Source organism: Marmota flaviventris, chromosome 8 (genome assembly GCF_047511675.1).
Source record: "Marmota flaviventris isolate mMarFla1 chromosome 8, mMarFla1.hap1, whole genome shotgun sequence".
Classification (NCBI taxonomy): Eukaryota; Metazoa; Chordata; class Mammalia; order Rodentia; family Sciuridae; genus Marmota; species Marmota flaviventris.
The window spans coordinates 72,101,683-72,108,344 of record NC_092505.1 but is presented as its reverse complement, the minus strand read 5'-3'; the positions used below and the strand labels follow the sequence as shown (position 1 = coordinate 72,108,344).

Sequence of the window (6,662 nt, the reverse complement as noted above, 5' to 3'; positions counted from 1 at the left end):
CAAAGTAAGAATAGATTCATTACCAGAACAAGGATCCACATGGAAACTGAGCCAGTGCTGTGCAATATGGGTCACCTTTATAAGGCATCTACCTATCAGACGTGGAGTAAAGGCCTCTTGTCCATATCAGATGGCAAAGGCTTTGAAACACTCAGAAGAAGGATATTCTACTTGAATTGTGAAAATCAATGTGTGTGTGTGCACACATACATTCATAATAGGGCAGTGATGAACCCCACCCTTTCATTATAATCACTGGACTATATCTCATGACTTTCAATATATCTGATTATCTTGGAAGATAAAAATTTTCTAAGGCAATTTTTTTTATTTCCTTAACTTTTGTTATTTGTATGTGCTGCTTCTCTTTCCTATTTACCAGAAATATGATCAACACTACTACTTACTATAATTAATAGATAAATAAACATGTGAATACAAGAGTGAAGATTGTCATACAATGAATGAAAAATATATGATGGGTTTGAATTTTGACTTGGAAAGTGCAGTACACGAATTTAATCACATCTTAGGCTTTTAGACACTTGCATAATATGGCCAAAATCTGTGTTTAACACAGTAGGGAGAAGCGATTGCTACCAATTCAGCTATAAGAGCTTGCTAAGCAAGTAATGGCCCCATGATCAGCACTGTTCACATCCCATTTTAACTGTATAATGCAGGCCAGCACAATGAAATTGATGTACATTTTTTTGCTTGCATCATTTCTTTTAATAATCCAAATATTTATTATTAAGGTTTCCTATTATTTAGTTCAATAAAGACTGAACTAACTAGTCTGTAAGCTGAACATGAAATGAATGACTCATCAGTGGAAGATGATCTGAGAAAATCCATTTATTCCATTCCTATTTGACTTTCTTGCTGGCTGAGCTTTTGTGACCTTGTGAAAAATGGCTGTTTGAACTAAAAGTGTGTTTTATTTCTAGGTAATGGACTATGTCAACTTCCATTTCTTATGAAATTCACAGAGAACAGTCCAGTACAGCAAGACATTTCTTGCTTCCCTATTTGCTTTTCTTTTCCACCACACACTTTAACACAACTGACGTCCCAATCTTTACTTATATCTCTTGACTTCAGCAATTGGGTTTTCAATTTCTGTAAGTTTTCTTTTGTGTTGCTATAGAATAGTACACTTAGTTTTCCACTCATGTAGCCATGAAGGAAGAAAGTTCACCTATTTCTTGAGGCCTTGTTAGCTAAGTGAATTTGGCTCTATCTTCTCCAGCTTTTACTTCTTTCATTAGTGTTAGAAAATGCTTCAGTGGAATTTACTTTTATTTTATATTTTGACATCACCCTTTCTTTGACTTTGATGCTGGGAGGTATAAAACTGGATTTACAGAATTATAAGTATAAATTTTCCCAGAAAAGTTAGATTCAAGTTCATATTTTTATTATTATGTTGCTTTATTGAATGTAATATTAAAATAGATTAACATATTACAATTATTAATTAATCTGGAAAAAAGTATAATATTTTCATCCCTAATACAATCATTTGGTTAGAAGAATACCATGCAGTTAGGCATAATGGTACATGCTTATAATCCCAGCAGCTTGGGAGGCTGAGACAGGAGGATCACAAGTTCAAAGCCAACCTCAGTTACTTAGCAAGGCCCTAAGTAATTCAGCAAGATCCTGTCTCTAAGTAATTGAAAAAAAAAAAAAAAAAAAAAAACCCGGGATGTAGCTCAGTGTTTAAGCACTCCTGGATTTACTCCTTAGTATAAAAAAAATAATAATAATAATAATAATAAAAAGAACACCACTCATTGTAGTGGCTCTAAATTAATTGATACCTAATGTATCACGATTCTGAGTTTCTGATCCACCTCCACTGACATGTGCAGAAGCTCAGGCTCAGGGTAAGCCTGGTCTGCCCCCCCCCATAGGGAGCCCAGGCTTAACCCACTTCCATCTTGGGTCACTCCAGCCATCACCATAGCCTTCCCCACACAGTATCCTCTACCTTGTAACTACAAAGAGGGCCTAGAAGCAGCTGCGTCTAGGAGCAGGCATCCCAAAGCCTGTGTAGGGCCCACCCTTTCAGCCCCCATCTCTGAAAGACATTTCTTCCATCTTGGGGCACCCCCACTGCTATTTTGAATTACCTCCACTATTGCAACCACCAACTTTAGTTGCAGTAACATCCATTGTGGGACACTGGCAGGGTCTGGAAGCCCAACACCAAGATTAGGTATAGATAATATGCATGGATACTATAAAATTGTAGGGTAGAAACTGTGATACCTCAGATCCACTGAAAGAAAGGAAGACTCATAGGTAATATGAAAAAACAAGGGAGGAAAGTGCCCCAAACAAATCAGGATACTACAATATCAGAACCCGTGGACAGCACAGTTGATAAATGTCAGAGAAGGAGTTCAGAATGTTCATAATTAAAATAATCTGTGGATTAAAGAATGACCTAAATGAGCAAACACAGGCAAAAATTGATCACTCTAACAAAGAGATAAGACAGCAAATACAGGCAACTATTCATGATACCAATAAAGAGATAAGGGAGCAATACAGGCATCCATTGATCACACCAACAAAGAGATAAGGGAGCAAATAAAGGTAGTAAAGAATTACTTCAAAAAAGAGAGATTCTGTTAAAAAATCAGAAATTGTTGAAATGAAGAAAACAATAAACCAACCAAACAAACAAAAAAAAAATCAATAGAAAGCATCAGGAACAGACTAGATCACTTGGAAGACAGAACATCAAATAATGAAGACAAAGCAAACAATCTGTAAAATAAAGTTGTTGACACAATGAAGATGATAAGAAACCATGATCAGAACATCTAAGAATTATGGGATAGCATCAAAAGATAAAATGTAAGAATTATTGGGATAAAGGCACAGAGTTTCAAACCAAGGGAATGCACAATCTCTTCAATGAGATAATATTAGAAATTTTCCCAAACATAAAAAATGAATTGGAAAATCAAATAAAAATGGCTTATAGGACACCAAATGTATAAAATTACAACAGATTTATACCAACACAAATTATAATGAAAATGCCTAGCATACAGAATAAGGATAGAATCTTAAAAGACACAAGAGTGAGGAATTGGATCACATACAGACCAATTTTATCTCAGCAGATTTTTCAACTAAGACCCTCATAGCCAGGAGATCATGGAACAACATATACCAAGCTCTGAAAGAAAATGGATGCCAACCAAGAATTTTATATCCACCAAAACTAAGCTTTAGATTTGATGATGAAATAAAAACCTTTCATGATAAACAAAAGTTAAGAGAATTTACAACTAGAAAGCCTACACTACAGTTCATCCTTGGCACAATATTCTATGAAGAGGAAATAAAAAACAATGATGAAAGTCAGCAGAGGGAGGTATTACACTAAAAGAAAAGCTAATCAGAGCAGAAACCAAGTCAAGTTAAATACCAAAAATAAACAAAAATGGCTGGAAATACAAATCATGTCTCAATAATAACCCTATATGTTAATAGCCTAAACTTACCAATCAAAAGACATAGACTAGCAGATTGAATCAAAATCAAACAAAAACAACAACAACGAACAAACAAACAAAAAAAACCAACAACATTCTGCCTCCAAAAGACTCATCTCATAGGAAAAGAAATCCATAGACTGAAGGTGAAAGTTTGTGAAAAATCATTCTACTCACGTGGACTGCAGAAGCAAATAGGAGTTTCCATTCTTATATAAAAAAAAAAAGTAGACTTCAAACTAAAATTAATCAAAAGGGATAAAGAAGGACATTTCATACTGCTCAAGGGAACCATACACCAACAAGACGTAAAAATTTTTGTTACGTCTTGTTGGTGTATGGTTCCCTTGAGCAGTATGCTGCAAAAAATGGAGCATCTGCATTCATCAAACAAACTCAAGTTCAAGAGTCTAATAGATCACAATACAATCATTCTGAGTGACTTTAACATAGCTCTTTCACTACTGAATACATCTTCCAAACAAGAGATGAACAAAGAAACTATAGAACTCAATAATACAATCAATAACTTAGACTTAACTGATATATATATAAAATATTTCAGCCTTCAACAAGTGAATACACTTTCTTCTTAGAAGCACAAGGATCCTTCTCTAAAATAGAGCATTTATTATGCCAAAAAGCAACTCAAAACAAATACAAAAAAGTACAAATAATATCCTGCATTCTATCAGATCATATGGAATGAAATTAGAAATCAATGATTAAATAACAAATAAAAGCTGTTCCAACAGCTGGATACTAAACAACATGCTATTGAATGAACAAAGGATATCAAAAGACATGAAGGAGAAAATTTAAAAAATTATTAGAGGTAAATGAGAACACTGACTAATCATATCGAAATCTCTGGGACACTATGAAGGCAGTACTAAGAGGAGAGTTCATTGCATGGAGTTCGTTCCTTAAAAGAAAAAAAAGTAAACAAATAAATGACCTAACATTGCATCTCAAAGCCCTAGAAAAAGAGAACAAATCAACACCAAAAGCAGTAGAAGATAGGACATAATTAAAATCAGAGATGAAATTGAAACAAAAGAAACAACTGAAAAAAATGACAAGACGAAAAGGTAGTTCTTTGAATTGGCCCAATTCTCCATTATGTCAGATTAGGCCTTGACTTCCTTAATAAGACTCCTATAGTGCAAGAATTAAAATCAACAATCAATAAATGGAATGGATTCAAACTAAAAAGCTCCATCAAAGCAAAACAAAAATCAGTGAAGTGAAGAGAAAGACTACATTTTGGGAGAAAATTTTTTACCACACACATCATATAGAGCACTAATCTCTAGGATATATAAATAACTCAAAATATCAACACCAAAAAATCAAATAACCCAATCAGTAAATGAGCCAAGGAACTGAATAGTTTCTTCTCAGAAGATGATACAAACCGATCAACAAATATATGAAAAAGTGTTCAACATCTCTAGCAATTAGAGAAATGCAAATCAAAACTACTCTTAAGATTTCCTGTGACTCCAGTCAGAATGGCAGCAATCAAATGGCAGATGTATACAACAATAAGTGTTGGCAAGGATGTGGGTAATAAGGCACATTCATTGTTGGTGGGACTGAAAAATTGGTGCAGACAATATGAAAAGCTGTATGGAGAATACTTGAAAAACTGGGAATGAACCACCATTTGACCCAGGTATCCCACCTCTTTGGTCTATACCCAAAGGACTTAAAAACAGCATACCACAGGGACACCGCCACATCAGTGTTTACAGCAGCACAATCACAATAGCTAAACTGTGGAAACAATCTAGATGCCGTTCAGTAGATGAATGGATAAAGAAAATGTGGTATATATACACAATGAAATAGTATTCAGCATTAAAAGAGAATTAAATCATGGCATTTGACAGTAAATGGATGGAGTTGGAGAGTATAATGCTAAGTGAAGTTAGCCAATGCCAAAAAACCAAATGCCCAATGTTTTATCTGATTAAGGATATTGATTCATAATGGGGTTGTAGGTGGGGGGCATGGGAGGATTAGATAGGACAAAGGGGAGGAAGGGGAAGCAAGGATTCTTGGGTGTAGGAAAGACAGTGGGATGAGATGGACATCATTACCCTAAATACATGTTTGAAGAAACTAATGACATGAATTTACTTTGTATTCAGCCAGAGATATAAAAATTGTGCTCTATATGTGTAATATGAATTGTCTTGTATTCTGCTGTTATATATAACAAATTAAAATTATGAGTTCTCAATTGAAAATTAAACTCAATAAAATTTTTGTAAGTCTCCATGTAAGAGTATGTTCCCTTGAGGTCATAGAGATATAACAACATCAATCCATGCATATAAGTCACTAGGAGATACAATAAAATTATTTCATCTCCCACTGTTACTCATTTAGGAAAAATAATTGAACTTAACTTTTTTTTATCAGTCTTTTAGTTGAAAGATATTGTATCCATTAGATATTTACCATACTATTTTTTTAAAGGAAATATTCATTGAACTGCATGGTATTTAAATTGAAATGTTTATTTCTTGTAAATTCTATTTCTGTCTATGTAATCTTAAAGATGAAAAATACATTACACAGACATACACACACAATATATATATTTTAAAATACAGAGCACTTTATGCATTTGTGTGTCATTTTTGCACAGGGGCCATGCTAATTTCTGTATTGTTCCAATTTTGCTGCCAAAGCTATCACTACATCTTAAATTATGAGTAAGAGTATTCCTTGGGAAACTAAATCCCAGGGAGTACTCTTACTCTCTAAGTGTACCAATGATAGCATTCGACCAAGACACAGCGCTCCTGATTCTGAACTGGGATTCTTTAATAATCACTTTTATCCTGAACTCTCCTACACAATTAATAATTATCACTTTAGACATTTATTTTAAATTACTATTTGTATTTTCAAAACATGGACAGTTTACTTGGAATGTAGCTCAGTGGTATAGCGCTTGCCTAGCATGCATGACCCCTGGGTTTAATCTGCAGTAATACAAAAACAAAACAAAATGGACATTTCATCTGTAGTAAAGAGTCACAGTCAACCTCCAAGTCCAAATTTCCATCATGGGACAATAGCAGAAGAAAATATTATTTGTATAGATGAGAAGATGAGGCATAAAGAAAA

At 34.1% G+C, this 6,662-nt stretch overlaps 1 non-coding gene across 1 annotated transcript; it reads right to left on the bottom strand.

Moving 5' to 3' along the window:
* Window positions 1-6,132: 6,132 nt before the first annotated feature.
* Window positions 6,133-6,235, bottom strand: LOC114099067 (U6 spliceosomal RNA). Its single transcript, XR_003583836.1, has one exon. It is a non-coding gene; the product is annotated as a U6 spliceosomal RNA (small nuclear RNA).
* Between the last annotated feature and the right edge of the window lie 427 nt (window positions 6,236-6,662).